This window comes from Octodon degus, unplaced genomic scaffold (assembly GCF_000260255.1).
Source record: "Octodon degus isolate 3935 unplaced genomic scaffold, OctDeg1.0 scaffold00354, whole genome shotgun sequence".
Classification (NCBI taxonomy): domain Eukaryota; kingdom Metazoa; phylum Chordata; class Mammalia; order Rodentia; family Octodontidae; genus Octodon; species Octodon degus.
This window is the reverse complement of record NW_004524930.1, coordinates 795,792-805,520: the sequence shown is the minus strand read 5'-3', so window position 1 is coordinate 805,520 and position 9,729 is coordinate 795,792. Positions and strand designations below refer to the sequence as shown.

The window sequence follows — 9,729 nt, the reverse complement described above, 5'->3', positions numbered from 1 at the left end:
TGAATTCTAAAAGACATTTACAGAAGATGTAGTCCCTATACTCCTCAAACTCTTCCATGAAATTGAAAAGGAAGCAATCCTCCCAAAATTATTCCTGGAGGCGAGTATTATACTCATACCAAAACCAGAGAAAGACACAAGTAAGAAAGAGAATTACAGGCCGATCTCCCTCATGAACATAGATGCCAAAATCCTCAATAAAATCCTAGAAAATAGAATACAGCAAATCATCAAGAAGATCACACACCATGCCCAGGTAGGATTCATCCCAGAGATGCAAGGATGATATAATGTTCGAAAATCTATCAATGCAATACACTGTATAAATAGACCAAAATCTAAAAACCACATAATCATCTTCATTGATGCAGAAGAGGCTTTTGACAAAGTCCAACAGTCATTCATGTTCAAAGTCCTAAAGAAAATTGAAATAGATGGCCTCTACTTCAATGTGTAAAAGCCATTTATGAAAACCCAACAGCTAACATAATCCTAAATGAGGAAAAACTGAAATCTTTTACTCTTAGATCTGGTACAAGACAAGGATGTCCTCTATCACCACTCCTATTCAATATAGTTCTGGAATCTTTATCTACAGCCATTAGACAAGAGAAAGAAATAAAAGGAATAAGAATAGGCAAAGAAGAAGTTAAATTATCTTTATTTGCGGATGACATGATACTTTACTTAGAAGACCCAAAAAACTCCACCAAGAAGCTACTAGAATTAATACAGAAATTCAGTAGCATAGCAGGTTATAAAGTCAATAAACAAAAGTCAATAGCATTTCTCTACACAGACAACAAACACACTGAGAGGGAAATTATAGAAACAATACATTTTAAAATAGCACCGAAAAAAATGAAATACCTTGGAATAAATCTAACTAAAGAAATCAAAAATCTTTTCAATGAAAATTGCAGTATTCTGAAAAGAGAGATCACAAAGGATTTCAGAAAATGGAAAAATATTTCATGTTCCTGGATAGGAAGAATCAACATTGTGAAGATGGCCATACTCCCAAAATTGCAGTACAATTTCAATGCAATCCCTATCAGACTACCACCGACATACCTCACAGACCTAGAGAAATCATTCTTAAAATTTATCTGGAACCGGAAAAGACCTAGAATAGCAAAGGTAATACTGGGCAATAATGACAAGGCAGGAGGCATTACAATTTCTGACTTGAAATTATACTACAAGGCTTCTGTGATAAAGTTAGCATGGTACTGGCAACAAAATAGAGCTGAGGATCAATGGAGTAGATTCGAAAACGCTGAAGCCCCTATGAACAAACTCAGCCACCTTATCTTTGACAAAGGGGCCAAACATACTCACTGGAAGAAAGATTGTCTCTTTAACAAATGGTGCTGAAAAACTGGCTCTCTATGTGCTGAAAACTCAAACTTGACACAGGTCAGTCACCATGCGCTAAACAAATGTCAGAATGGATTAAAGATCTAAACATTAAAGCAGAGACACTAAATCTCTTGGAAGAGCAGTGGGAGGAACTCTTGAAGACATAGGGATAGGCAAAGATTTCATGGACAGAATTCAAATCACAAGGGAAACAGTTGAAAGAATTAACAACTGGGAATTGTTCTTACTGAGACGTTTATTCACGTCGAAAGAAATTACCAACAAAGTGAAAAGGCAACACACAAGTTTAGAAAAAATCATGACAAATAAGTACTCAGACAAAGCTCTGCTCTTTAGAATCTAAAAAAGACTAGGGCCCCAAAATTTAAAGATCCAATCCAGAAATGGGCATCTGAAATGAACACACACTTCTCAGAGGAAGAACTTAAAAAAGCGTATAAATATATGAAAAAATGCTCCACATCACTAGCCATCCGCGAAAAGCAAATTAAAACAACGTTGAGATATCATCTCACCTCAGAAAGAATGGCTATCATAAAGAAATCACCCAACAACAAATGTTGGAGAGGCTGTGGGGAAAAAGGAACCCCTCTCCACTGCTGGTGAGAATGGAGATTGGTGCAACCATTATGGAAATCAGTATGGAGGCTCCTTAGAAAAGTTGGACTAGAAATTCCATTTCAACCAGCTATTCCTCTACTGTGAATTTTACCAGAGGATCTGAAAATATCATATTATAATGATATATGTGTGCCTATGTTTATAGCAGCACAATTTGTGATAGCCAAATCTTGGAAACAACCAAGATGCCCATCACTTGAAGAATGGTTGAAAAAGATGTGGTATTTTTACACAACGGAGTATTATTCAGCTATTAAGAATGATGAACTCAAAGCCTTTATATTGACGTGGATGCCAGTTGAACATATACTCATAAGTGAAATAAACCAGACACACATGTGTAAATATCATATAGTTTCCCTGGTATAAAAACTCAAAAGAAGAAATAAAAATAGAAGGGAATAATACAAGTAAAAGGAAAGGAGGATCTCAAGGACTAACCAATCAAGAGAGGGAAAGGAGAAGAGCTAGCAAACATGAAAAGTCAAGTCATACTCTTATATGTAGAAGATGGGAAATGTAATGTTCCTGAGAATCATCAGAAGATTTTTTAATCTAGCAGTTAATTGCAAAGATTCTCATACTGACTATTTATACTGATACCTGTGAACTGAGCTACTGAACTGCAGATGGTAATTTTTAGTAGTAGTCTCATGCTTGGAGTGCCCATCATTCTGGTCTCCTGAATATGGGCGGCTAGTCATGACATGCCAGTTGCTGCTATGATGTCTTTTATGTAGGTGATTGTTCAAGAAGAAGGGGGTGGTGAATGAAAGCAAGAGACAGGCAAAGGAATGTTGTGGGATTGTCCTTCTTCAAGGTTGTATATGGTGAGATTTTTGGATTTATGTGTAAACATAAGAAGTATATAATTCTTTATGTCTATTTTTAAAATATATTCTAATTTTTAAATGTTTTTGTGTTATCATATTATGTAGGGACTTAAAGTTCAACATATCAATACTTGATGAAAAGTACCTGTTCCATATTATGCCTATGATGTTTGATATGCACACAGATAGTGAGGTTAAGCTTAACAGCCTAAGTTGTTTGGTAATAAAAATAAGCTTGTCTTCTGGATGGTTAACAACCTAAGTTTGCAGACCAAAATTAGAGAGAATGGAGGGCTTCAAGGATAGCCACCATTTTGGCTCTAGCCTTCTAAGGTCAATTAAGACTCAGGATATATGAGAACTTGTAGTGTAACATCATGTAACTCGGTAGTGTCACAAATTTTCTGATCAAGAAGATTATGGGGTGAAAGGGGAAAGTGATCGATGATGTAGAGTTTGCCTAAAGAGAGTCATATGGAGAGAAGAGACTCTCTCAGGCTTTCACAGAGAGCACACTGGCCAAGCAATGGCCGTGACTCATCCACATGGTTTACACTGACAAAGGTTCTACAATGTGAGGTACAGGATCTCGGGATAAATCCTGAGGGGATTTCACTGACCTTATCAGACCCAAAAGCTACAACTCTTGTTGCATAGGTCCTGCTTTACCTTGGTCTTGGCCATCCAGCAGAAAAGTATAAAAACAAAATATAAGAAGTAAAGCCGTGCTGTTATGTTGAGCTGTGGGTGACTCAGTTCAACAATTTCTGAGATTGCCAGTGAAGCTTAAGACCCAATACTATTATGGGATACTGGACTCTTTTGGAATATTTTGCTGAGTTTACACATCTGTAATATTCATTAACAGAACTTAACAAAAAAAGGATATGCAGACGATTGTATCTGTGTATTCACAATGGTTTGGACATTCTCATAAATAGAATGATTTGTTCTAATGTTGTTTGTAAATAGGATATCAACTCTGCATCTTTTACAGCAATTAACCACTAGGGAGAATGTATCCAGTGCATTAATTATTGAAACTGTCTTACTGATTTGATTTGCAACTGTCTCATTGCTATTTGTTTGTCAATAATATTGTGGGAAAAATCAAAATAAACTAGACTATACACTTTAATTTGTTTTATTGTTTTATTTGTCTCCTTTGCATCTGTTTCTGCTCTGTTCTGAATACTTTTCTGCCTTCTTTGGGCTTCTTGCTTGAACCATTCTTCTTTTTTAAAAGCTTGAACATCATAAAATTGTTTCTTTGGGCTTATTGTGTGTTCCTAATGCGAAAATTTGTCATTATATGTTTGAAAGGAAATCACCAACAGAGTCAAAAGGAAACCAATGAACTGGTAAAAAAATTATAACTGACTTCTCTCAGACAAAGGACTTCTTTTTTTTCAAGGCTTAGAGAAACATTGTTTAATGGTACAGCTCGGTCCCAGCACCAGGCACTTGGGCATCTCTCAACACTCACATGGCAAAGAGGGTGAAGAAGGTGGCCATCAGACAGAAGAGTCCCATGGCCTCAGACAGGGTGAAGACCAGAATGTTGTAGGAGAAGACCTGCTGCTTAAGAGATGGATTCCTGGTATAGCCGATGATCAAGCTGCCAAACATCGTTCCAGTTCCAGCCCCAGAGCCAGCTACACCAACTGTGGGAGCTCCAGCACCAGTAAACTTGGCTGCTGTGTCAATGACCCTGGAGACCTCTCTGGTCTGGAAGTCACGCCTGGCTACTTGGAGCTGAGGCGTGGTGCAGGATTGCGATTTAGATGGGTCCTGAGGCTGACTCAGGAAAGAGGCAGAGGCCTGTCTGATCCAACTTTGGGTGAAACATTGGCTCAGCGCTGGAGACAGGAGCAGGGCCCCAGTGTTCTGCATGTTTGAGTCTATTCTCCTGCTACATCACAGCCCCCAATCACCTGCAGCACTCACCCGCACTTCTATGTAGACCATATAAATTTTTTTTTTCAGAACCGGGGATTGAACTCAGACCCTTGTGCTTGCCAGGCAAGTGCTTATTCTACTGAGCCATCTACCCAGCACCTAAAAATTAAAAATAATTTGGACTCCCAAATTTAAAAACGAAATCCAAAAATGGGCATAAGAAGAATATACATTTCTCAGATGAAGAAATACAAATTGTAAATAAAAACATAAAAAGTCCTATCTCACTGGTCACTCAAGAAATGCAAGTAAACACTGAGATTTTATTTCACCCCACAAAGAATGGTCATCATCAAGAAGTCAATCAATAACAAATGCTCGAGGACTTGCGTTGAAAATAACTGTTCTCTAGTTTTGGGAATGTACCCTGGTACAACCACTATGGAAATCAATGTGGAGATTTCTCAAAAAGAGCACTGGAGCTCCCATTCAGTGCACCTACACTTTCCTCGGTATTTTCCCAAGTGACCTGAAAACATCACATCAAAGCATATGTGAATCCTTGTTTGTAACAGTGTAATTGGACATAGCTAAAGTTTGGAAGCAACTCAAATGTCCATCCACTTCGGAAAGGATAAAGGAGATGTGGTATTTCTACATAATAGGGTATTACTCAGCTTTAAAAAATGGTAAATTTGAGGATTATATTAATGAATGGATGTAACTAGAGATCATACTCTTAAGTGAAATAAATCCAACCACATGTTCAAATATAGTATTGTGTCACTAGTGTAAGAAGCTAAAACTAAATAAAATCTAAAATGTACAAGAAATCTTGTGAAAGTGTAAAGAATCTGTTCAAAGGGATGAAAAAATTTAGATTGAGGAAATGGACAGGAGATGGAGGGAGAAGAACAGATATGTAAAATTATGCATTTTTGGCTTGGATAATTTTACTGCTGACCTGCTGTTCTATTGAAATGAGCAGTTAATGTTTAAAATTAGTTTGTCCTTTTTAATTTTTATCTTTTCCTCCAATTTTTAATGCATATGTCTAATAATCTGTACAACTAATTTGCATACAACACTATGTAATAAAAAATATATTGTCCTATTCGTAAATTTTGTGTGGTGAAATTCTGTATTGTTTCCAATGTTTTTATAGTTATTATTTTGAATTTTCTTTAAAAATAGAAATAATAAAAATAATTCTTTAAAATCATTTTCTGAGAAATATTGTCACAGCAAAATTCCTAGCATAGTGGTGAATAAATACATGTACTGATAATTGTTTATCAGTAATTATATAAATGTAAAGCAAACCCATCTATTATTGCATCTTTGCAGTACATAAGGTTAACAGTCCTGTGTGGAGTTTGGCACAGGTACACAGCTTGTGTTCATTCATTTTTTATTTCCTTTTCTTTGCGTACCGTCTTCCTCTCTCTATCTCTTAATTTTCTTCCTTTTTCAGAAGATCTACTTCCTTATTTCTAGTTTCCATATCTTACTTTCTTCGTTATTTATATTTTGGGTTTCTCATATCAGAGAAATCATGTGATATTTAGGTTTATTCATCTGATTTATTCCACTTAACATTATAGCCTCAAGTTGCATCCATTTTCCTTCAAGTGACTCAAGTTTATATTTCTTTAGGGCAAAAGATTACTTCACTGTGCGCAAATACAGCATTTTTAATTTTAGTAAGAGTCTATAGTGTCTGAAGTTCTGACTACATAGATCAGACTTCTAGTGATATGCCTGTGTTCAGCCTCCCAAGAGCCGGAATTACAGGCGCGCGTGACCACATCAGGTCTCAATTGCTATCTCAGTATGCCCTGAGGGTGGGACTGGCATAGCATCTTGGGGCTTGAACCTCAGCTGCTGTATCTGTCTAAGCAGGCGCTTCAATCCACTACTATATGTTCTTCATTTACTCATCTGTGGATGGAAATTTGGACTTCTTCCAAGATCTAGTTATCATGAGTTGGAAGGCTATGAACATGGTTATGCAAGAGTCACCGTAGAATGACGTAATTTACTCTTTCAGGAAGATACCAAGTAGGGGAATAGCTGAATAGGCTTCTGGTTTTAGTTTTTTGAGAAATATCATACTGGTTTCCATTGTGGTCAGACCAGTTTGTATTTCACCAACGGTGTAGAAAGGTTCCTTCTCCTCAGCAGCATTCCATTAATTTTGATAAATTGAAATTCTGAGATGGTCATGTGACATAGAAATGAATCCACTCTGTGTTCATCTCTTTATTTCACATTCCTACAAGATATGTACACACCTGGGGTGTGAACCAGAGTCTTCATAGAAGCTTTTCCTTGCTGCTCAAATTGTGGAAACTTTCCAAACTTCTAGCAATAGATAACACATGTGAAGTCCCAGTGGTCTTGCTGTCTGATTTTAAAGAATGAACTTCAAGACTCCATCCTAGGTACCTATAGAGCAAATATTACCAGGGAAACAGGATGGTTAGTGATCCTGTACCTCAGATTGTAGATCCTTTGTCAGGATTTCAAGATAAATCCTGAGGGGATTTCATTGACCTTATCAGACCCAAAAGCTACAACTGTTGTTGCATCGGTCTTGCTTTATATTGGTCTTAACCATCCATCAGAAAAGTATAAAAATGAAGCATAAGAAGTAAAGCCATGCTGTTATGTTGAGCTGTAGAGGACTCAGGTCCACAATTTCTGACATTGCCAGGGAAGCAGAAGACCCAATACTATTATGGACTACAGGACTCTTTTAGACTATTTTGATGAGTCAACACACCTATAATATTCAAATAACGGAACTGAACAAACAAAGGGGATACAGATGAATGTCCATTTTGTATCTGTGTATTCAAAGTGATTAGGATAGATATATAGTTACATTCTCTTAGTTAATAGAATGATTTGTTCTAATGGTGTTTGTAAATGGGATGTCAGGTCCACATCTTGTACAGCAATTAACCACTAAGAAGAATGTATGCATTGTGTTAATTATTGAAACTGTCCTATGGATTTGATTTGAAACTGTCTTACTGCTATTTATTTATCAATAAAATTATGGCCAAAAAAAGGGATACAGATGAATGTCCATTTTGTATCTGTGTATTCAAAATGTTTAGGATGGATATATAGCTATATTCTCCTAATGAATAGAGGGATTTGTTCTAATAGTGTTTGTAAATAGGATATCATGTCTGCATCTTGTACAGCAAATAACCACTAGGAATAATGTATGCAATGTGTTAATTATTGCAACCGTCCTACTAATTTTGTTTGAAACTGTCTGATTGCTATTTGTTTCTTAATAAATTTATGGGAAAAAAAACAAAGTAACTATGAAAATGAAATGGCATTTATCAGATGATTAAAATTTGAACTCTATATGAAAAAATATTGAAAAAAATGAAGATGAGTTATGTACATGTACAGCTCCACATTGCTACAAATATGTACTAATGAAAAATAAAATTAGAAAAAAAAGGATGGTTAGGGAAGTTGTCCTATGGTAGGAAACAGCACATGCAGAATATCTGAGAAGTTAATTGTCTTCAGTTGCTTCAAAATGGAGTCTTAAACTTACTGTGGAAATTTCATCTAAATTTTCCAAATGTGGGCTTTTTCATGTCAGTAGAACATTGATGCTTCTGATTGATTACTTTCTAAAACTTTAATTAAGCATTGGAAAAATGCAGTACAAATTAATTCCATTTTTAACATGAGAAAAATGTACTGAACAAAGTTAAAGTAATAGCTTAATCACTTTCACCAGCTGATGTGTTCCTGGTGTATTCAAAGCCTGGCCTCTCCAAGTCCCACCCATTTGTCTCATGTCATGTTCCACATCACCTCCCTAAGAAAATCTTCCTGTGCCCTTCCTTCCACCCTGACTGTGCATGGATTAATGCAGCATACAACATTTTCTTTTAAAATGGGGCTCACCACTGTCCTTTTTGTGGTTGAAATTTTGCATTATAAGAACATGTGCTTCGTGCTTTGGTGGCAGTCTTACATTAGCTATTTAAATATTTGTTCTGCCCCTTAATTATTTTTATAGTAGGTAAATGAATTAAACTTCTCATTACTGAGTCTGTGAAATGGGACAAATTGTAACTATTACCCAGGAAAATGCACATAACTCATTTAATCTATTATTTGGCTTATGGTATTGAATAATTAATTGTTCCTGTTGAACAACTCCATGCCTGGTGTATTTCAGATAAATAAATTTTGTTAGTGAAGTTAATTATTTCAACTTCTGACTGTTGCCTAATAATTATCTCAGCCTACCTCTTAATTATTGTTATTTTTAGGTCCTTTATTTTCTTCAATTTTAATTTTTATCTTTACATGTTTGCAGTACATAAAGATTACTCACGTTTCTCCTGGGAAGTTGGGTCATGTACATAACGCATTTTGCTCTTTTTTCTTTTCTCCCCCTGTCTCCTGATCCTCCATCTCTTGGTCCCCTTTCTCTTGCAAAAGATTTATCACTTTAATTCCTCTTACCCCTGTTTTTATTTTCTCTTCATTTATATATTGGGTTTCTCACATATATTCCTCAACTTTTACATAGAAGTTTATTCATCAGGTCAGACATAATTAGAATATGAGAGAAATGTTTGATTGACATCTTGGCAAATGGTACTGCAATAATTGCTCCTTCTTGGAGTATATACTTCAGAAGGAAGTCCCTTGTTTGCATAAAAGTTGGATATTCACCTGTGAGAATCAAATGAACTCTCAAATTTGCTTTAAAGTACTCTGGGCAGAACAAATCTCAAAGCAGATCTTCTCCTAGACATTTTCAGGAGTTAGGCCTGGGTTGCACAGTGGTTTTAGAACAAAATCTGAGTTCGTTCTAGGTACCAGTATATTGGGCATTGATTGGTAAATGTAGAAAAGAACCAAGCAAACATTGAAAGAATTAGTTTCAGAAAATATGTTATCCAGGGATCCTTTTAACAACTGCTAGTATTTTTTTATTTTT

General features: G+C 35.9%; 1 pseudogene; it reads right to left on the bottom strand.

Annotated features, from left to right (window-relative positions):
* Positions 1-4,319: 4,319 nt before the first annotated feature.
* LOC101590336 lies at positions 4,320-4,730 on the bottom strand (annotated as a pseudogene).
* Between the last annotated feature and the right edge of the window lie 4,999 nt (positions 4,731-9,729).